This window comes from Podarcis cretensis (genome assembly GCF_951804945.1).
Source record: "Podarcis cretensis genome assembly, chromosome: 15".
In the NCBI taxonomy this organism is placed as follows: domain Eukaryota; kingdom Metazoa; phylum Chordata; class Lepidosauria; order Squamata; family Lacertidae; genus Podarcis; species Podarcis cretensis.
The window spans coordinates 14,440,726-14,464,029 of NC_137185.1; positions in this window are offsets into that span (position 1 = coordinate 14,440,726).

Below are 23,304 nucleotides of genomic sequence, written 5' to 3' on the forward strand. Positions count from 1 at the left end.
CTTTAAAAGAGGATCAGGCTCTTCGCATGTTCTCTGTATCCCCAGAGTACAGTGGAACCTCGGGTTAAGAACTTAATTTATTCTTGAGGTCCATTCTAAACCTGAAACTGTTCTTAACCTGAGGTACCACTTTAGGTTATGGGGCCTCCCACTGCCACCACACTACAGTGGTACCTTGGGTTATATATGCTTCAGGTTACATACGCTTCAGGTTACAGACTCTGCTAACCCAGAAATAGTGCTTCAGGTTAAGAACTTTGCTTCAGGATGAGAACAGAAATCGTGCTCTGGTGGTGGGGCCACCAGAAGGCCTCATTAGCTAAAGTGGTGCTTCAGGTTAAGAACAGTTTCAGGTTAAGTACGGACCTCCAGAACAAATTAAGTACTTAACCTGAGGTACCACTGTATTTCTGTTATCATCCTGAAGCAAAGTTCTTAACCTGAGGTACTATTTCGGGGTTAGTGGAGTCTGTAACCTGATGTGTCTGTAACCTGAAGCATCTGTAACCCGAGGTACCACTGTACTGCCAGAACCCTGGCCTGCCTTACACGCAGCCTGAGGCTTGCCTTGCCTTAGCACCCCACCATGTAACCCCACTTCTCTCCAGGGGGCTGTACCACCTATTTTGGGAACCGCTAGTGTAAATAAACCACTAGAAGTGGGGGTTTTTTGGCCCCTCGTCTTTGAGCCCAACCATTGTGAACTCTCTTTCTCTCTCAGCCCAAGTACTTGGATTAATACAGCGGCCAAAGTGCCACCTCATTCATCAGCCTCCCCTTGACACATGAGAAATGGCTCCCATTCAGCCATAGTGAATTAGCATAATAGGCGCACCAGGAGCGGGCGCACACACCGGTGCCCTTAGAATGCCCTGCTGCCTGCCCAGAATCAGAGGATCTGTGCCTCCCTCTCCCTGTTCTCCCCCTAACCACTGTTATAACCCCCCACCCCCCCGCTCAGTGCTGTCCTTTGCAAACAGAGGGAGACCAATAGATGGGAGTTCAGTGCAAAGGCTGCATTCCACCAACACCCAGCAAATTCAAGATGGAGGCTGCTGAGAGGGTCCCTGTTTTTCATTTGTGTTCACCAGGAGCAGCTTAGCTTTTTAGTCCGGGGGCTGCATTAACTCACAGACAAGCTTATGGGGACCGTGCGCCAGCTGTGGAAGAAGGAAAAAAAAGGGGGCAGAGCAGCCAGCTACATTTCTTCCACTCAAAAAGAATATAATCATAGAATCCTAGAGGCTCATCTAGTCAAACCCTCTGCAGTGCAGGAATTACAGCTGACTGATGGGCCATCCAGCCTCCTCCAATGAAGGAGAGTCTCCTACCTTCTGAGGTCGCCAATTCCACTTTTGAATGGCTCTTCCTAAGGTTTCGCTGGAATCTTGTTTCTTTCCATTCATGTCCGTTGGGTCAGGTCCCCCCTTCTGTTGCAGCAGAAAACAAACTGGCCCCCTCTTTCACTTGGCAAGACTTCAGATATCTGAAGGTAGCTATCAATACGATACGATAATCTTTGTTGTCATTGTCCTACACAGAACAACGAAATTGAAAAAATCTACATCAGACATTCAAAAACCAACAAGCCTGCTATCCCAGCTATCCCAGCCTGGTTAACCCCCTAAAAACTCTGATACCCCATAATTAAGTACTATATACTCCCATAGAGACTACCTTACACTGCGTTTAAAACTAAAATTGTGTTTGGATAGAAACTGTTTCTCAGGCGGCTAGTCCTAGTCTTTATAACCCTGCACCTTCTTCCAGAAGGCAGAAGCTGAAAGAGATCATTTCCAGAGTGTGCACTGTCCTGTGCTATCTCTGCAGTTTTCTTATGACACCTGGAAGCATAGATTTGATCCAAGGTGGGAAGAGCGCACCCAATTATTCTCTCTGCAGTCTTTACAACCCTGGACAGCATGGTTTTTTCCCTGACCGTGCAGCTCCCAAACAACACACACAGACAATCATGTTGCCTCTCGGTCTTCTTTTCTCCAATCTAAACACCCAAACTCTCTCTGTCTCTGTATCTCTCTCTTCTGTCCACGCAAACAAGAGGAACGGTGCCAGTTCAAGAACACATTCCTGCAAAAGAAGTCGTGGAAAATGCAGAGCAGGGCTGGTGAGCGGTGTGACTTGGGGAGGAAGAGCCCCAGGGAACAAATAGAGTGCCCCGCTTGGGCTGTGGGCCGCAGGCTCCCCTTCCCTGACATAGCATATTGGGGAGTGGGGCGAGGGTGTGAAAACAGTGGTCTACAGTAGTTCCCCTCTGGCCCACATCTCCTTTCCCGTGAAATTCCTAAGTCCATTCCATCCTGCTGTTTTCTGCATTAACCTGCAACTGGAAAACCAGCATTGGGAGTGCCAGTTTTTGGCAGGATTTTGTCTCAGAAATAGGCACACTGAAAAATGAATTTTATCCAAAGATTCACAATTTAAAATGCACCTTGATTTAGCTTTGGAGCCGGCAAGTGCACTTCATAATTGGGAGAATGCTGACATCTGAAGGGAATGCTTTGTACACATTTGCTTTAGATATGTATATTTTTTTAAATGTAAAAAATCTATATAATTCCTTGCTCTTTGCTGCACTCCTGCTTGTATTAGGATAGGAACCCCCCCCCCATTCTTTTCTTAAACAGCATGTAAACCTGCCATCCTTTTTATTGTGGCTGTCGGGCAATCAGGACACCTGGAGTTATGGTTGGCTCTGCTTTCTTCTGCTGGTGCTTAGCTAACAATGTCTCCCAGGGGAACCTGCCCTTCCGTTTAGCTGCCGAAGCAGCTGCGGGAGGAGACCTTGCAGGGATCAAGGAGTCTCTCTTGGCAATTCTCTTGAGCATCCCCTGAAAGTCTGTGCCCATATGATGAGGTCAACCTTTTCTGCTGTGCTGCAGTGGGGAAAACAGGCAGCAATCCAGCTCATGAAGGAATGGGGATCACATCATGAAAGGCAGAACTGGTCAGGCGGATGCAGGTTTGTTTCTGAGCGCAGTCACATATAACTGTGGATGATGTATGTTATTTAAAACTATCATCATCATTAATTAAATTTACATGCCACTCTTCATTTGAGGATCACAGGGCGGTTTACAGCATAAAGAGTAAAATTATATCTCATATTTTTCTGCCATGAAACACAAACATGGCATTACTCTTATTCTTACCTATTCCTACCTGCCCACAGACTGTCTCACCAGAGTGGTGCATGCTCTGGTTATCACTACTGCAATGTGCTCTACATGGGGCTACCTTTGAAGGTGACCCGGAAACTGCAACTAATCCAGAATGCAGCAGCTAGACTGGTCACTGGGAGCGGCCGCCAAGACCACATAACACCGGTCTTGAAAAACCTACATTGGCTCCCAGTATGTTTCTGAGCACAATTCAAAGTGTTGGTGCTGACTTTTAAAGCCCTAAACAGCCTCGGCACAGTATACCTGAAGGAACCTCTCCACCCCCATCATTCTGCCCAGACGCTGAGGTCCAGTGCTGAGGGCCTTCTGGCAGTTCCTTCACTGCAAGAAGCAAAGCTACAGGGAACCAGGCAGAGGGCCTTCTCGGTAGTGGCGCCCGCCCTGTGGAACACCCTCCCACCAGATGTCAAAGAGATAAACAACTACCTGACATTTAGAAGACATCTGAAGGCAGCCCTGTTCAGGGAAGTTTTAATAGTTGATGTTTTATTGTGCTTTTAATATTTTGTTGGGACCCACCCAGAATGGCTGGGGTAACCCAGTCAAATGGGTGGCATATACATAATAAAATTACTGCTACTACTACTACTACTACTACTACTACTACTACCTGCCCTTCATCCTAAGGCCCCAGAGTGAATTGTGAAAATTAAAACACAATATTAATATTGGAATGCAACATAATGCAATAGTAAAACAGTGTAAAACAACTTAGCACCACAAAAATTGTTTGTTTGTTTCCTACACCACCTTTACCTCCAAGGAGCTTAAGGTGGTGTACATGGTTCTACTCTCCATATTTTATCTTCACAGCAACCCTGTGAGGTAGGCTAGGCTGGCTCAAAGTCACCCAGCCAGCTTCATAGCTAATGTTGGATACAGCCCTAAGTTAATAACTAGACTTCCATGGATAGAAGAACCAGTTTAAGCTTCAAGGCTGGCCCCAGGTAGCGTGCATGGCAGTAATCTACTCTTGACGTTACTTTGAAATGGATGTCTGTGACTAAATCCCAGTCCTTGAGGGCACAGCTGGCTTTAAAAAGTTATTATTACAATTAGTACCACTTATTGCAAAAAATACAGTATTCCACCCATTATAGCAAGAATTATCATTCCTATCAGTTAGAAAAAGGAGTCCATTTATCTGTCAGATCTTCCATAAGTCTGTTTCTGCTTTGTACTTTATCTGCCAGTTTGTTCATTTCTGGAATTTTTAACACCTCAATCAGTCATTCTTATGTTGACGGGCTCGGAGCAGATTTCCACTGTCTTGCAAAGACTTCCCTTTTTCTTCTTCGGTTGCTACCGATAAATTCAATAACGACGACTCACCATGAATCCCAAAGAGATCGTTTAAATAATTAGCATAGCAATCATGGGATTGGATCTAAGTGCTATTGTTAGTCTGAATCCTGGAACCCTTTTGCCCAGTCTTGCCCCCACTGTCCACATTTATGAGGGATGGTTTCGGGTGGAAGCCTTTCTTGATGCAATAAAACTGCTCTGCATCTGTGCCTCTTGATATAGTAGCACTGAAAGCCCCCCCCCTCTCTCTCACACACACACTCCTGCACAGGGGAAAGACTAAGGCAAGGGAACTGGATTTGCCCCATAAAGCTACAGCAAAGATCCCTTCCCCTGGGAGGGGAGCTTTGGGCAAGGAGCATCAAACCATTTGCAAGGAGGAAGGAGAAAAGTGAATGATGCACTGCTGACCAGCAGGTGGGTCTCCAACTGTAGTTGCTTCTCAGAAAAATTGCAAGGAGGAAGGAGAAAAGTGAATGATGCACTGGTGACCAGCAGGTGGGTCTCCAACTGTAGTTGCTTCTCAGAAAAATTGTGGATCCCAAGGAGTTCTATGGGGGAAATACACAAGAACATTCCATCCGTCTCCCAACCACCCCGAACCTTTCAAAGGCCCAGAGTAGCAAATGACTCACTCTGTTGATAGACCTTTTGTTCTACACTGCACCACCCCCACCATTCAATGTTTCTTCTTCCAGGCAGAAATGTTAAAGGATTTCACTCACTCTGTGTTTTCAAGCAAACTGCCTGCTTTGCACTTCCCAGATTAATATGTGGACCAGAACTCACAGCTACGCTTCCCTTTTCTTTTCTTTTTTTGCACAGTATCCAAATTTTGTGATACAGTTATCAGCTAAAAATGTTAGGCTAAAATGCATGCCAAAAATGCATATTTTAAGGTGAGATGCATTGTTTTGGGTTTATTTAAAAACAAAGAAACCCCGATGTTGCAAAAATGGGGCGGGGGAGAGTTATGACTGGACAGATGAGAAAGTGGCACAGACCAGGAATAAATTGATCCATCCATTCCCTGCTTCCAGGGCAGCTAGCGAATAATATAAAAATAGTCTTTAAAAAGCCCTTAAGTATTTGCACTTCAGCGAGGAGAGCAGAGCAGTACAAACATAATTCACAGTGGTGGAAAGCAGAACTATACAACCAGAGTTTTAGAAGGCTGGGAAATTGTGTTCCAAGGAACACCTTTGCTTGGTAACAAGCCTATGAGAGTAAACACCTAGTAAATGTTTCATGTCCAGGTTCTGCAGAGGAGCCACAGGGCAAACGCAGGTTAGCTGTTTCAGCACCAGGGAGAGCTCCAAGTGAGCAACTTGCTCTGATAAGGGTTGGAAGAGAAAGGGAAGCCATTTGAGACTCTTCCTCCAGTCCACCTCTCCTAGGCTTCACCGACATTTGGAGAACCTGAGTCTCATAAAGGGCCAAGCTTCTGGCACAGCCCTAGCCAACCTGGGGCTCTCCAGATGTTTGGGACTACCACACCCAGAGCCCCAGTCAGTGTATCCTATTGAATGCCATTCTGATCCAAGCTGGTAGACTGAACCACCTGGACTCTGGGGCACCACAGTTTAAGAAGGCTATTGACAAGCTGGAAGGTGTGCAGAGGAGGGCAACCAAGATGATCAAGGGTCTGGAAACCAAGGCTTATGAGGAGTGGTTGAGGGAGTTGGGTATGTTTAGCCTGGAGAAGACAACACTGGTGGGTGATATGATAAAAGGTAAAGGTAAAGGTACCCCTGCCCGTACGGGCCAGTCTTGACAGACTCTGGGGTTGTGCGCCCATCTCACTTAAGAGGCCAGGGGCCAGCGCTGTCCGGAGACACTTCCGGGTCACGTGGCCAGCGTGACATCGCTGCTCTGGCAAGCCAGAGCCGCACACGGAAACGCCATTTACCTTCCCGCTGGTAAGCGGTCCCTATTTATCTACTTGCACCTGGAGGTGCTTTCGAACTGCTAGGTTGGCAGGTGCTGGGACCGAGCAGCGGGAGCGCACCCCGCCGCAGGGATTCGAACCGCCGACCTTTCGATCGGCAAGTCCTAGGCGCTGAGGCTTTAACCCACAGCGCCACCTGCGTCCCCGGGTGATATGATAGCCATCTTCAAATATCTGAAGGGCTGTCACATGGAAGATGGAGCAGGCTTAACTATTCTGAACTTAAAAATGGAAAGTGTAATGTTGGTGGTCAACAAAAGAGGTTCAAAGACTCTCTCAAGGCAAATCTTAAAAAATGTAGTATAAACACCGACAACTGGGAAACACTGGCCTGCAAGCACTCCAATTGGAGAACAGCCTTTACCAAAGGTGTCATGGACTTTGAAGACGCTCGAACTCAGGATGAAAGGGAGAAGTGTGCTAAAAGGAAGGCACACTTGGTAAACCCTCACCATGATCAACTCCCACCTGGAAACCTATGTCCCCACTGTGGAAGGATGTGTGGATACAGAATTGGCCTCCACAGTCACTTATGGACTCACTGTTAAAACCGTGTTTATGGAAGACAATCTTACTTGGCTACAAGGGATCGTCAAAGAAGAAGATGGATCAGCCTTGTTTTCTGATGCTCCAGACACATTTTCTCAGGCTAATTGGCCTCACAGGGCTGTTGTGAGGAAAAATGTGCTTTACCCTGGCTATTGCCAGATGTAGTTTGCCAGTTAGGCAAATCCATGGAGGAGAGGACTCTTGATGGCTACTTGATGGCTGTTAGCCAGGATGGCTATGCTCTGCCTCCACCGTTGCCGGAGACCACAGGAGGGGAAAGTGTCCTTGTGCTTGGGTCCTGCTTGTAGGGTTTCCATTGGAGCATCTGGTGGGCCACTGTGAGAAGAGGATGCTGGACTAGATGAGCCATTGGCCTGATCCAGCGGGCTGTTATGTTCTTATGGATCCAGGGCTGTCACATGGCAGGGTGGCAGCGGGGAGAGGAGGGGCAGGCAGCCTCTGTGAACAGCAAGGCAGGGCTGTTTGTGAGGGGAAGAACATCTAGTCTTCCCATTGAAAGCAATGGTTAATGGGCACAACTGGAGCAAATGGCACGAATGACAAAACAAGCGAGATTTTTAAGGACAAAATAAATGGGCAGAAATGGCACACTCCAAGAAAGTAGGGTTCCCATATCCCAAGTTATAAAGGGTTTTAACCCCAAACACCCATTTTTGTGAACTGCGTTCAGTCATGTCTTAATGATCATTGGGGCTGGTTGGGCGTAAGGCAGGAGGCCAACAGTAGGTGGCACCAGTGCTGAAAACAGGCAGAGCCAACTCATTCTCGTTTTGTCCCCATCCTCCTCCTCCTCCTTGAAGAGTTCTATAGGCAGCAACACTGAGACTGAGAAGAAAGGCGATAGGCATTGCCACTCTCTGGACTGGCTGTAAGTAATAAGGCAGGCAGGTTGAGACTGGCGAAAAGGAGACTCAAGTTGGTGAGGCAGTGCCTCCTTGGCCCAAATGGACCAGCTTCCACTGTTGCACTCAGAAACAGAAACTTAGAACCAACAGAAGGCATTTCCTTTGGCTTCTCCCAGCTAGCAGCCCAGCAGATGAATTTCTGAGGGAAGCAAAGTCTCCAAGGGCAGGCCCACATGCAACACTTCACAGTAGTCTAAGATGGAAGCCCCCAGCTTGGATAAATGCGGCCAGGCTATGTCTGCCCAGAAGAGATTGCAAGCAGCACAGAGTGGCCTTTTTGCTTTTTCTTCAACACAATTCATTCTCCTCTGCTTCCAACAATTGATACATTGGCAGCGTGATTCTTCTCCCTTCCTCCCAACCTGGCTTGCACGTCCTTGTCCTCACCGCTAAAGCTTGTGGCAACCTCTTCCCACACAATCTTTGTGCTCTTCATATTTGTTCATTATCTCACGGAGGGCGATTTGTGCTCATCGAGCTCCAGCAGGAGCAAACTGGAAGCAGTAAGGGGGGGGGGAAGAGGAGCTTTTACAACACACCTGTTTGCTGGCATCTGCCAGGCCCCGCCTCTCATCTTCTAGAATGAAAAATTATCTTCCCCTGCCTCAAACACACACAAATCCTATGTTGGTGCTGAGTCCAGATAGCCAGCAGGAGACAACCCCTTGCATTCAAAGCCTCCTGGCTCATCTAATTTGGGAGCTTGCCAGTCCTAATTCATTTAATTGCTACACATCGAGTTCTTGGTTGGCTGCCTTCCCAGAATGCAATGCAGCCTCACCCCCTACACCACAAACAACCCACTTTAGAATTATAATTTTTTAAAAAATAAAAATTTGAAAGAGAGATGCTATTTCCCCCCTCATGAATGGGAAAGATCAATGAAATCCTGAAATAACTTGAATAAAATGGAGGGCTGGGATGTGTTTCCATTTATATTTTTTATCAATGGGTCTGATTTTGATTTTTTTTTTAAAATCTTTTTAGAAGAGAATCTGAAGTGCTAACCATGTGACCACTTTCCTGAGCAGCCTATAATTATTGCCAGAATTAGATAACAACTAGTCTGTCAGACTGATCTGCATTAAAGAAGAACCTGAGATGTCCATTTGGAGCGGGATTCCTTTGATTTCATTTGCAAAACTCTCCCCACTTAGCTTGGGGCAAGGGAATGACAATTCTGGTGGCATCCTGGGGTGGGGTGGGGTGGGGGTTGGAGAAGAGCAAGAGCAGTGGTTGATGAAATGACAGAAGGGTAGAGTTTGCCAGAACAAAGATAATAAAAGTGATTTTCCTAAGCACCCCAAAGCACCCCAGATTCACTGTAATAAAGGCCATGCCAGAATTTCATGCATGGATGTCAAAGTACTATCAAGCGAAGGTGGAAAGGGGAGATAGGATACAAGTCCTGGATCAATGGAATGGCTTTAGCAAGGCCTGAGACCTTATTCATAGGTTAATATGTTCTGATGAACTGGCTGGTAGGTTTAGTGCTGGCAGGGGCTGATGAGAGCTGTAGTCCGAAATGAAACTAGAGGGAATTAGGTTAGGGAAGGCTGCATTGTCGACAGCCTGTGGAGTGGTTGCGTGAGAACTGTGAGCATCAGCCATGAGGGTGTCCATTGGGTGAGCAAGGGCCAGTGACATTCTCTTGCAGGGTTCTTGTGAGGGGGAAAGTGTCCCCCGCAGCTTTTTACCAGTTTTGTCTGCTTTGCCAATTACGGCGATTAGACATATTCAAGGAGAAGAGGGCTACTGATGGCTACTAGCCAGGACAGCTCTGCTCTGCCTCCACGGCTGGAGGCAGCAATGCTTCTGAATACCAGTCGCTGGAAACCACAGGAGGGGAGAGGGCTCTTGTGTTGGGGTCCTGCTTATGGGGATCCCATTGGGACATCTGGTTGGTCAGCCATTATAGGAAGATGATGCTGGATTAGATCAAACCTGCAGGCTCTATGTATGTTCTAATGCAGGCACCCCCAGACTTGGCTCTCCAGATGTTTTGGGACTACAACTCCCATCATCCCTAGCTAACAGGACCAGTGGTCAGGGATGATGAGAACTGTAGTCCCAAAACATATGGAGGGCCGAGTTTGGGGATACCTGTTCTTTTTCTTTTTTAATTGTTTATTGTCTCAAGTTTCTTTTGCATGCATTCCAGAAATTACTTCCTTTTGTGCTGCAGTTTCCAGACACAGATGCACACTTTATAGGTCCGTGTCTGAGTGGTGTTTTTTTTTTGGGGGGGGGGGTTCCTACCACTTTCCCTGGGGAAACCCGCTGTTTGCTGCTGAATTGGAACCAATGGCAATCTGTTTGTTCCAACCCAGTGGTAATCAGAGAGTTTCCCTAGGGGAAAACAACAATAAAACCCCATTCTTACACAGACCTGGAAAGCACAAACCTGTGCCCGGAAGGTGTGGTACCAAAGTCTGGATGAGCCCTAACAGTCTTTCTCCCCATCCTATGTCTTTTGCAAATCAATATTGTTGGCTGGCTCTAAGTTATAGTCTATATATGTGGGGGTGAGAGGAGATCCAGTTGACTTTCCTTCAAAATTAAATGCTTATGGCTGGAATGTTGATACAAATTCAGCTAACGCCCACTTCATTTCCCTGAAGGAGCATCTCCACCCCCATCGTTCTGCCTGGACACTGAGGTGCAGCGCCGAGGGCCTTCTGGCGGTTCCCTCACTGTGAGAAGCCAGGTTAAAGGGAACCAGGCAGAGGGCCTTCTCGGTAGTGGCACCCGCCCTGTGGAACGCCCTCCCACCAGATGACAAAGAGAAGAACAACTACCAGACTTAGGGAAGCTTTTAATGTTTAACACTTTTAATACTTTGATGGAAGCTGCCCAGAGTGGCTGGGAAAACCCAGCCAGATTTGGGGGGGGGGTATAAATAATAAATTCTATTCTATTCTATTCCATTCTATTCTTTCTGTTCTGTTCTGTTCTGTTCTTCTTCAAGTGCAGAATAGGATCCTGCTCTCTTCGGCATTGCAGGTATGAAGGGATACAGACCATCCTTGCCGCTGGCCGGGAGGAAAGGCAGCAGCTGCTTCTTGCTCTGCTTGCCCCTCATACGCTTGGAGAAGAGCAGGCGAAGAGGCAGCAACAGGAAGGAGGAAGAGGTCACCTGTTGGGGTGTGGGCTCCATCAAGTGTTTGAGATGTTCCTCTCGAAGAGTGGGTGTAGAGGAGGGCAACTAAGATGATGAAGGGGTCTGGAGACCAAGACTTATGAGGAATAGTTGAGGGAGTTGGGTATGTTTAGCCTGGAGAAGAGAAGACTGAGAGGTGACATGACCGCCATCTTCAAATACCTGAAGTACTGTCATGTGGAAGTTTGTTTTCTGCTGCTCCAGAAGAGAGGAGCTGAACCAACGGATTCAAATGAAATGAAAGCAGATTTCAACTGAACATTAGGAAGAACTTTCCAACAGAAACATCCGTTCAACGGTGTGACAGACTACCTGCGAAGGCAGTCACCTCTCCTTCATTGCAGATTTTCAGTAAGAGTTTGGATGGCCAACTGCCAGGAATCCTTTAGCTGTGATTCCAGCACCGTAGGATGGAGCTGGCATCCCTCCAACCCTACAATTCCATGATTCTATGAAATCTTTTGGGTGAAGAGCTGTCAAGTTCTGGCTGTGGTTCCTTCACGAACGTTTAACCTGTGTGTCCGTCGGCTGTGCAAACAAAGCGAAACACCGGGCCTCGGGACTTGGGCAAAACGCTGCTATTTTGCTCCATCAGATTCCCTCCCCAAACAAGAATAAAGGAAGTCACGTGAGGCAACATCTCCCTCGCCCCCTCCACACTGCAGTATTTACTCCCAGAGAGGCCAACAGATGGCATTTAATTGAAAAAAGGGAAAAAAGGAAGACATGAATTTAGGCTCAAAGGCTCAAAATGGCTCATTCAGGAGTGGCCTCCCTCCTTGGCACTACAATGGTACCTCGGGTTAAGAACTTAATTCGTTCTGGAGGTCCGTTCTTAACCTGAGACTGTTCTTAACCTGAGGTACCACTTTAGCTAATGGGGCCTCCCGCTGCCGCATGATTTCTGTTCTCATCCTGAAGGAAAGTTCTTAACCCAAGGTACTATTTCTGGGTTAGCGGAGTCTGTAACCTGAAGCGTCTGTAACCTGAAGCATCTGTAACCCGAGGTACCACTGTGTTGATGGCGGAAGCAGTGGCGGAAGTAATGGAGAGCCTTTCTTGGCCAGACCTTTCCCTCAACGCAGAAGCTGCCCTGTCTTGCTGCCCGGCGGGTTACATGCCTGCATGATGAAATACCAAGCTGGTCGGAAGCTCTTAAGCTAATTGAAAAGCTGCTCAAACTGGAAAGCAAATTATCTAAATAAATATAGGGTGATGCAATATTTGGGGAAACACCCCCCCCCGGACTGGTGCTCAGAGACAGACTCTCCCCCCCTCCTCCGCAGGCCAAATTTTCTAGCCATATGTTGAATAATAAGATCAGGCTGCTAAGAATCCCAGGCCAGATGCGTTCTGTGAAAATATGAACAGCAACTGGTGACCCACATCACCACATTTATCCACAACTATGGGGCCTAGAAGCTTGGTTTTTTTAAAAAATAATAACAACAACAACAGACAGAAAGGTATGACCCCTGTCCCCATGATAGCTAGATAGCTCCATACCCTCCAACATTTCCTAGGGACGTCCTAAGGAAAATCAGTGTATTCTGGGATCAAATCAGAAACTGGGATGGCTTCTATGAATCTGGGACTGTCCCTGGAAAATAGGGACACTTTGAGGGTTTGTAGCTTGATGGTTTGCATAGTTCTCCCCCTTTAATTTCTACAACAGCCCTGTGAGGTAGGCTAGGGTGAGAAGCAGAACAAGTGGCCTCTAAGGTCACCCACAGACCCTCAAAGTGTCCCTATTTTTCAGGGACAGTCCCAGATTTACAGAAGCCACCCCTGTTTCTGATTTGACCCAGGATGTCACACTTTTCCTTAGGATGTCCCTATTTTCATCAGAGAAATGTTGGAGTGTATGGAGTTATGCAACCTCCAAGCCAAGGTGATAAGTAGCTATATAACCTTTAGAAGACATCTGAAGGCAGCCCAGTATAGGGAAAGTTTTTATGTTTAATGTTTTATTATATATTGATATCTGCTGGGAGCTGCCCAGAGTGGCTGGGGCACCCAGTAAAGATGGGCAGGGTATATAATAATTAATAATAATAATAATAACAATAATAATAGGATGTCTCTATTAATCAGAGAAATGTTTGAGGGTATGTACCCAGTGAACTTCACGGCCAAGTGAGATTTGAACCCTGTCTCTCCCAGGTTCTAGCCTAACACTCTAACCACTACACCACACTGTCTGCTAATTCTGCCCATGCTGTCCGCACAGTGAGTTCATTGGAACTTACTTCTGAGTAAGGGGAGGCTGGGCCGGAAGCCTAAATGTAGCCCTGAAGGACTGGGATAAGAGGATCACATCAATCAGTTCCCAAATAAAGCTGTAGGCTCCACACACACAAACTTCTAACACTCCTGATCGACCGCTGGGATTCTTTATGTCGGGAGTGGCAAGAATTTATTTGGCTGGGATTTACAAGGAGCTTTGGAACGGATTATGGAAGGTTGGTCATGAAAGTATCTCAAGGACAGGCAACGGCGGGGCAGGCGGGGGGAGACTGTTAAGCCGGTGTTTGGCAAATGACAGATGGAGAAGGGGGAACAGGAGGTGGAGTGGAACCGCACAACTGGATGTGGGGCAGCCGGCAAATAGAGACATCAGATTTGCAAACTGCTTCTCACACTCAGAACTTTGTTCAAATGCCCAGTGCCAGGGGCTCGAGGCTTCCAGTGGCTAACCTTGACAGACTTGACAAGCGGTGTTGGCACAGTCCGGTAAAATGCAGCTTTGCCAGAATCTTCCGAATTTGTACTGCAAGCCTTTCAGAGAGCCTGCGCTCACTGCTCATGGCTGGAACAGATCCAGGTCAAGGGTCTGGAAACCAAGCCTTATGAGGAATGGTTGAGGGAGTTGAGCCCCTTTTGCCTGGAGAGGACTGAGAGGGGACATCATAGTCATCTTCAAATACCGTATTTTTCGCTCTATAACACGCACCCGACCACAACACGCACGTGGTTTTTAGAGGAGGAAAATCCGTAGGCATGCCACCTGTAGGCATTCCCTCCATAACACGCAGACATTTCCCCTTACTTTTTAGGAGGAAAAAAGTGAGTGTTATGGTGCAAAAAAATACGGCATCTGAAGGGCTGTCACATGGATGGTGGAGCAAGCTTGTTTTCTGCTGCTTTTCCTTAGGCAGGAAGAGCCAGATGCACAAATATAAGATGAAGGACATCTGGATTGCAAGTTTGTACATGGATCTAGGGGTCTTAGGTAAAGGTAAAGGGACCCCTGACCATTAGGTCCAGTTGTGGCCGACTCTGGGGTTGCGGTGCTCATCTTGCTTTATTGGCCGAGGGAGCCAGCGTACAGCTTCTGGGTCATGTGGCCAGCATGACTAAGCCACTTCTGGCGAACCAGAGCAGTGCACGGAAACACCGTTTACCTTCCCACCGGAGTGGTACCTATTTATCTACTTGCAATTTGACGTGCTTTTGAACTGCTAGGTTGGCAGGAGCAGAGACCAAGCAACGGGAGCTTCGAACCGCCAACCTTGTGATCGGCAAGTCCTAGGCTCTGTGGTTTAACCAACAGTGCCACCCACGTCCCTAGGGGTCTTAGTAGACCACAAATTGAACATGAGTAAACCGTGTGATGCAGTCATAGCTACTTTGCTCTACTGGCCTTTATTTGGAGACATCTTGTCTGTTTCAGGTGAAGGTTCAGGGCCTCCCGCTCAGATGGCAATGGGTTTAAGAGCTTGTGTCATAAAAATGACACAATGACACTGTCTCCACCACTGCGGTAGGCACGTAAGCTGAGATGCACAGAGCTGGACACTGAACGATTGGCTTTTGCATGTCGAGTCTGCTGTGTATAATTTCCCTTTGATTTCCAGCTTGCCCGAGCTCTCCATTTCAGGCAGCCCGCAATTACTCAGCATGGGGCCTTCCTCACTGATAGCAAAATAGGGGATGGCATCACGCCATGGATACATATGTGTTAAGCCTAGCAGGAAGCCAGTTTGGCAATTCATACGCCAGTTAAAAAGGTCAAGGTTGGGCAACGTGTTTCCTCCTTTGTAATATTGACAGAAACAGAGAGAGGTGTGGCCTTTTGTCCTCCTGGGGTTTTTATTAAACCCCGTGAGCAAAACACACAAATGTTTCCTAGAACTGTAGAGTTGGAAGGGACCCCAAAGGGTCATTTAGTCCAACCCGTTGCAAGGCAGGAATCACATCTGTTTTCAACAGCGGACGGCATGTGTGGCCCCTCTGCTAGAACATCTGCTATGGGCTTTCCATGCGCTGCTTGGCTCGGGCAAGGTCTGTGCATTAAATATAGTAAGTCCTGAAACAGCTTGAGCTCAGGATACCTCAGGGACCACCTGAGCCCTGCTATCCTAGCTCAGGCTTCCTCAACCTCGACCCTCCAGATGTTTTGAGACTACAATTCCCATCATCCCTGACCACTGGTCCTGCTAGCTAGGGATCATGGGAGTTGTATGCCAAAAACATATGGACGGCTGAGGTTGAGGAAGCCTGTCTTAGTTTGATCACTGAGGTTGTCCAGAGGAGAGCTGCTAGGTGTGCCTTTTCTCTCCCCCTGAGGTGGGGTGGGGAAAGTGTAACCCAGGGGCAGGGGAAATAGAAATGACACCTTCTCACAGTTCCAAATAGGTCCACAGGGCCCCCAAATATGGACAACCCCATTTTCTTCATTTAGTTCACTCCCCCTAACAGAGAGGTGGGGAAACTGGATTTGGCTGATGGGATAGAGCATTATCTCCCCCCAAACCCTGAAGATCAAGCCATGACATCAGGTGTAGGCAGTGTTTTTCTTTCTAGAAAATTAAGGTGTTGGAACTGACCAGGAAAATGCACAACAAAGATGGAGGTAGTATATTTACCTTCAGAAGCATGCACACTTTGATTAGAAAAGAAAGAAGCTTCCAACAGAAAGCTCTTTTAAAAAAACTTATTTATGTACAGTGTGGGAGGCAGTGGATGACAGGAGTGCCTGGTTTGCTCTGGTCCATGGGGTCATGAAGAGTCAGACACGACTAAACAGCAACACCTCGGGTTACAAACGCTTCGGGTTACAAACTCCGCTGACCTGGAAGTAGTTGCTCCTGGTTGCAAACTTTGCCCCAGGATGAGAACGGAAATTGCGTGCCGGCAGCGCAGTGGCAGGAGGAGGGCCCATTAGCAAAAGCACGCCTCAGGTTAAGAACAGTTTCGGGTTAAGAACAGACCTCCAGAACGAATTAAGTTTGTAACCTGAGGTACCACTGTAATCGATTGAAACAACAGTATTGCTCATTCAGAAATGTGGCAATCACATATTCACTTACCCAGACTCAGTGGGACTTGCAAAAATAAAAAAAGGATATTACATATAATGACTTCCCTTCCACTTTGCAGTTTTGGCAGAGGGATGCATCCTCAGAGTGGGACCACGTAGATCCACTCTTCAGCCTTAATAGACCACAAACTTAATATGAGTCAACACTGTGATGCAGCAGGAAAAAAGCTAATGCAGTTCTTGACTGCATCAACAGGTCCAAGTCGAGGGCAGTAATAGTACCACTCTGTTCTGCTTTGGTCAGACCACACTCCTCCAGTTCTGGGCATGCCAGTTTGAGAACGATACTGGCAAGCTGGAAGGTGTGCAGAGAAGGGCGACCAAGATGATCAAGGGTCTGGAAACCAAGCCTTGTAGGGAATGGTTGAGGGAGTTGGATATGTTTAGCCTGGGAAAGAGGAGACCAGGTGGATACATGATAGCCCAGGCTTCCTCAACCTCAGCTCTCCAGATGTTTCAAGACTACAATTCCCATCACCCCTGACCACTGGTCCTGCTAGCTAGGGATCATGGGAGTCGTAGGCCAAAAACATCTGAAGGGCCGAGGTTGAGGAAGCCTGTGATAGCCATCTTCAAATATCTAGAGAGGCGTTACATGGAAGATGGAGCAAGCTTGTTTTCTCCTGCTCTGGAGGGTAGGACCCAAACCCACAAGAAAGGAGATTCTGACTAAACTTTAGAAAGAACTCTCTGATGCTAAGAGCTGTTTGACAGTGGAATGGACTCCCTCAGAAAGTGGTGGGCTCTCCTTCCTTGGAGGTTTTAAAACCAAGGTTGGCTGGCCATCTGTCAGGGGTTCTTTCATTGCGATGCCTGCATCGCAGGGGTGTGTGTGGACTAGATGGGCTTTGGGGTACCTTCCAACTCTACTCTGTCCTTAGCCATCCCTTCATAAATATCCAGACCATTATCCATGATGGGCAATGGTGTGCCCTGCTCATCTCTCCACCTCTTCTTGTTCTCTCACTCTTCCTTTCCCAGACATCACTAGGAAAGTATTTATTACATGTCAGCATGATAAATGAAAAGTCATATTTTACCGTGAATTATTCGAGCCCCACGGTGCAGCCTGGATCTATAGCCTCAGAGAGTTATTAACTGCGTGCCGCAGGGAGCTGTAGAAACCTCATCTCTTCCCCCTCCTCCACCTGCCATGCCCGGTCCTGGCTTGACACGGCATGTGGGATATACAGATGAGGATTATGAAGACAGAGAATGGGAAGGGAGGGGTGTGTTCCTTGTACCCTAATAACAACCTAGAGGATCTTCCAGAATGAAGGCACGACTCTGATTAATGGTTGTAGTGCGGCACCACCTGCTTGTGTCCTGCTCAGTGAGCACTGAGAGGCAGTGGTGGTGTAGTGGTTAGAGCACCAGGCTACTAGGATCTGGGCGAGACCAGGATTCAAGCCCCTCACTTGGCCATAAAGCTCACCAAATGACCTTGGGCTAGTTGTTGACTTTCAGCCTAACCTGCTGCCAAATGTGTTTGTTTAGGCAAGCTACCCAGAGAAGTTTAGAAAGCCAATGAGAGTTCTAATCTGCTTTTAGTCTGTTGTTATTTTAACTTTTCAAAAGTCTTGCTGTTGTTGATTCTTCTTATTGATAGTCTTATTGCTTTAGCTTTCTGGTGAAGCATTGCAGGTGGTTTATAAATTTTACAAACTAAAATAAAACTTCACAGGGTTGTTGTGGGGATTAAATAAGGAGGCAGGGGGGTACCATGTACCCCACCTGGAACTGCTCGGAGGCAAAGGTGGGGTATAAATGCAACAAGGAAATAAATAAGATGGGCTCAGACCACATCATTTTCAGGGACAGAGTCCTCGGGTATCTGCAGACCCCAGGAAAAGATGTATCTGCTCCCTGGTCCGTCTCATGTCAAATTGTGGTCCCTGGAACCTGTATCACCTGCTCTGCACCCAAAGTAGACCTCCCTACAACCAGACTGATGACTGGCGTACAAATAAATTGGAGGCTCAGGCAAATCTTGAGAAAAATTTCCCTACCTTTGTAAAATTAAAAATCGAAGGTACCAAAAATCTAATATTCTAATGCATCAATCTTAATCTCACTTACCTGGGAGGGAGCAAATGACTCGTTTTTGCCCTATCTAGATTTTGATTATTGCATAATGACGGATAAGGAGATAAATGGTGCTGTATCTTTGTTACACAAAGGAAGATAAAAAAGAAGCAGATATGAAACGGGCTCCATTGAACTGGATCCATTCTTTCTGCTATTTTACAAGAGCATCTTATTGCAATCCTAAATGAGAGAAACATCAGTTTGGTCCAGCACGGCTCATCTTATGTTAACATCTTATTGTGTAAGGCGATTGGGAACCTCAGACCCAGAAGCTGAATGCGGCCCTCCAGGCATCTCAGCCTGGCCCTTGGGAATTTCCCAAGGCCACGCCCCTTCTGCCCAGGCCATGCCCCTCACCAGCTCTGCTTCACACCCACTTGGGCTGGAAAGTGTCCTTGAATTCTGATAATTCTTGAGGCTTTTACCTGCATGAAGAACACAGAGTACTGGGTGAGCATGTGTAGAAACCAGCCTGCTGTTCCAAGGTGAAATTTGCATTCCTGGCCCTGCCCACTTTTGCCTTTGGCCCCGCCCACTGCCAGCTGGTTGCAGATCTCTGACTGGAAAATGTTCCCCATTCCTTTGGTATAGGAAGACAATGGTTATTGGCCTGTGATGGCACAGAGGCTTTTGTATAAGCTTTTACTGTATGGTTTTTTATGCATTTATGTTGCAAATCGCGTTGATTTTTTATTATTATTAAAAAATAGTGCTCTATAAAATGGACTGCAAGAAGATCAAACCATTCTTAAGGAAATCAGCCCTGAGTGCTCACTGGAAGGACAGATCGTGAAGCTGAGGCTCCAATACTTTGGCCACCTCATGAGAAGAGAAGACTCCCTGGAAAAGACCCTGATGTTGGGAAAGATGGAGGGCACAAGGAGAAGGGGATGACAGAGGACGAGATGGTTGGACAGTGTTCTCGAAGCTACCAGCATGAGTTTGACCAAACTGCGGGAGGCAGTGGAAGACAGGAGTGCTGGCGTGCTCTGGTCCATGGGGTCGCGAAGAGTTGGACACAATTAAACGACTAAACAACAACAACAACAATTTTTAATAAATAAATAAATAAAGATGAAGTTTACCTTCCTGCCAGAGTGGTACCTATTTATCTACTTGCACTTTCATGTGCTTTCGAACTGCTAGGTTGGCAGGAGCAGGGACCGAGCATTGGGAGCTCACCCCGTCGTGGGGATTCGAACCGCCAACCTTCTGGTCGGCAAGTCCTAGGCTCTGTGGTTTAACTCACATCGCCACCCAACGTACTGCCATGCAAAACTTGCATAGACAGTAGCTTAAGGCACAGAGGACATTTTTCTCTGCCTCCGTGCCTTTCACTGCCTGCCTCTCCCCATCGCATCCTCACGGAGCCATTCATCAGGAGCTGAACTCATGCTTCCATCCTGCCTTCACTCTCTCCCACACACCTGACAGCTGCTGATGGGCCTAGCTTTCATCTTCCAAGCAAAAGCGATATTTGCCAACCTGGTAGTGCTTGGAAACAGGAGGCATCACCCGCCCCCCACCTCTGGCTGAGTCCATTTTGCTGGGTTTCTGAGAGATCAGCGTAAAGAAGCCATCGCTCTTCAGATCTCAAGAGCACAGAAGGTGCAAAGATTTGCCAAGAGCGTCACTATTGATTTACAGGGCTCACCTCCAGCAACATCGACAATACCGGTGTTTTGACAAAACAAAGCAACATCAAAGATTTGGGCCGTAAATCCAGGGTTGGCTTGGTGCAAAAACTCCCTCTCTTCCCTCCAGAGTTCTGGTGCAATGTAGGCCTCTTTATTTATCACGTATGAACAGAGCTATTTAAGTTGACAAGCTCGGCTCTGATATACCATTTGCTATAAACGAGCAGCTTGAGAAAGTTTTTGCATTTGTCCTTCGAACGTAAAGTCAATTTTTGCATGGTCGGGAGCTCTGCGCTTCTCTGTGCCTGCCAAGATGAGTGTGGGCCAATCAATCTTCTCCCCCATGTTCGATGGATGAGCTACGTGCCGCTTGGAAGGCAGGTTCTTGTTAGTGTCCCTGGGGAAGAGAAGCAGAGATGGGGTCCTAAAGAAAAATGGACACCCCCCCAAAAAAATGCTGTCCGCACTAGGTTGACCTCTATTCATCACCAAAAGAAGAAGAAGAGGGCACTGATTTGCACAAACATTGGCATGCACTGTGCTATATGCATATGTGCCAATTTGGGAGTGATCACTGCATATTTAGAAAAGATTGCTATGATTTAAGAAGAAATGCAGTGGAATACTTTTTCACTTCCCTCGACTGTTTTACAGCACCGTCAGTCTCTCGGCTCTGTCAGGAACTGGCATGGTTTGGCAGCCCCAGGCAGAAGAGGGAGGGGAACTCAGTGATTCCATACTACCAGCATGTGGCCCTCGGAAGGTTGGCCAGAATGGAATGCTGCCCTCAGGCTAATAAACACCCTTCCTTCCTTCTGTAAGGCAACCAGTTCTTTTCTGTTTGCTTCAGACATTTGCAGGAACTGTGGGTGAAATAGGGGCAGCGCTTATCCCCTTTAAATTGAGGACTCCGGCTCTATGTGGAACTGAATGAATTATGCAAATAACACATATTTGCAAAAGCCATTCTCAGTTTCTGTGCATGCAGGGAAATTGCAGAATTGGGAACTGAATCTTTTTGTTGATGTCATTTGGCCAGAGACTGGCCAATCTGGGTCTCTGTTCACTTTGGGGTGAGCGACAAGACCCAGACGGGACCTGGTGGGCAGCTGGTGGGCAGTCAAAGTGGACTGGGAACAAGCAGGCTTTTAAGATTCACAGCAGCAAACTAGGATAACAGCGGGCACAGATTCCAGGGGGGTGGGGTGGGGAACGGATGACTGTGTGACCTCTCATGCATCCCCCAAAGCAGGTACAAATTGCATAATGACCCTTGGGAAGGATCCCTTCCAAATGTATGGATTTTGTATACATTCTGCATGTGCTAATTTCCATGGAATGATACAACTTTTTAGGGGGGATTATTATAATTCAAATTGGAGGACTACCTCTCTCCCCCATTGGGATGATGAGCAGGTGGTGCTGCTCTCTTGATGAGCAACTTCTACCTCTTAGGGAGTCCTTATTGCTGCCCAAGTCCCGCATCTCAATCTGAGGATGTGGGTTCTTCTTCAGAGTGAAGAACTCTCTTTGAGATGACCTGAAAAAGTCACCAAGCCAAAGCCTAGTTAGCTAGTTAGCCTCCTTCCCAAAACTGGACACCTCCTTACCCATCTTTGGGAAGTCAGCATGAGGAGGGTGTGTGCTTTCCAAATTTGGGCCTCACACAGGGCACCACAGTACCCAAGTCCGCCACTGCACAAAGCTCCCTGGGTGTGACTTGGGGAGAGGGCAGTCACTGCCTCTCAGCCTAACATAACTTGCAGGGCTATGGGAATTAAATGAAGAAGGCTTTGAGAACCATGTCTGCCCCCTTGAGCTCATTGAAGCAAAAAGGTAGGATATAAATGCAATAACTAAACAAACAAATTAGTTCACTCCCACAATGACCCGTTGTGAAGTTTTAAAAGTCCCCGGGGCCTTGCATGGGGAAGCAAGCAGGCGGCAACTCTCCCCTGATTTTGCAATCTGTACACCTTCCCTTTAAGTTGTTCAAGATAAAGCCGCATCTTCTGGTACTGTCTGTGGAGTTCAAAGCAGGAACTCTCTTGCTAACCCCCCTGCTGCCCACATAATCTCTTAGTGCCACATTTCACAGAATTTCCCTTCTTGGTTCTTCTGGTGTTGTCCTTTATTCTAATCTTCTTTTCCGTTTGCTTTTTGCTTTTTCATCAACGGATATCATATTATATCTCCCCCGTTCCCTTTCATCCTGTCGTTCCTTTTCTCTGCCTCTCCTTTTATCCTCCCTTTCAATTCCTTCTCGGCTCTTTCCCACCTTCTTTTATATCCGTCCCACAGGGTTGTTTTTCAAAATCACCCTGCCTCCCCCCCCCCCCGCACCGTCAAATGGATTATCATTATTAGCTTCCATTGTAGGGACCTAATTGACATGCAACTTCCCAAATCTATTCTGTTTCAGCAAAAGTGACCTTTATTTCCTTCCAAGAGAGCATCGTCTCCTGCAGACGTTATTTATTTATTTCCGGATGGTGTGCGGCCGCTCCCAAAAGCCCGCAAAACCAAAGCCAATTCCTGCTCTTTCGTGGCATGGAAGAATCCACACGCTGGATGGCGTTCAAACTTGCGGGGAGCAGGAAAAGCTTGGGCAAAACCGCCAGGCTTTGCAAGTCATTTAAGCATGGTGCAAGGTTGTGCACCAGCCCCATACTCTGTTAAGTGGAACAAAACATTAGAGGGGGGGGAACTCATATCCCCAGTTAATGACTGCTCTACTAATAGCTTTGTTTGTTTCAACTTCTCGCCCTCTCATCCCTGCCCCCACCGCCCACATTCTCAGAATTTGATTAGGTTTTCCTTACAATGTGCGGGATCCATGTGAGCGACCTGAACCCCTTTCCCCACCAGCCGTGGCAGATCTGAATGGCGAGGGCAACTGACGGCCTCATTCACTGTGATCCTAATGGGCTAATGTCTTCTCCCTGGCTGCCACAATTCAAATTTAATTAAACATGTTGTATAAGTTTAAAACCAAACCAAAAAGGAATCTGAAAATGAAGGACACTGTTAGGCTTGTGAACATGGGGGAAAAAATGTATGCGTGATGTAAAGGATTCTGTGCCTGTAATCAAGAGTGCTATTAACTTCTATTGACATGGCAAAAAATCTTAGGCAGGGATGGGGGACCTTTTGCTATTTCCCCTCCCA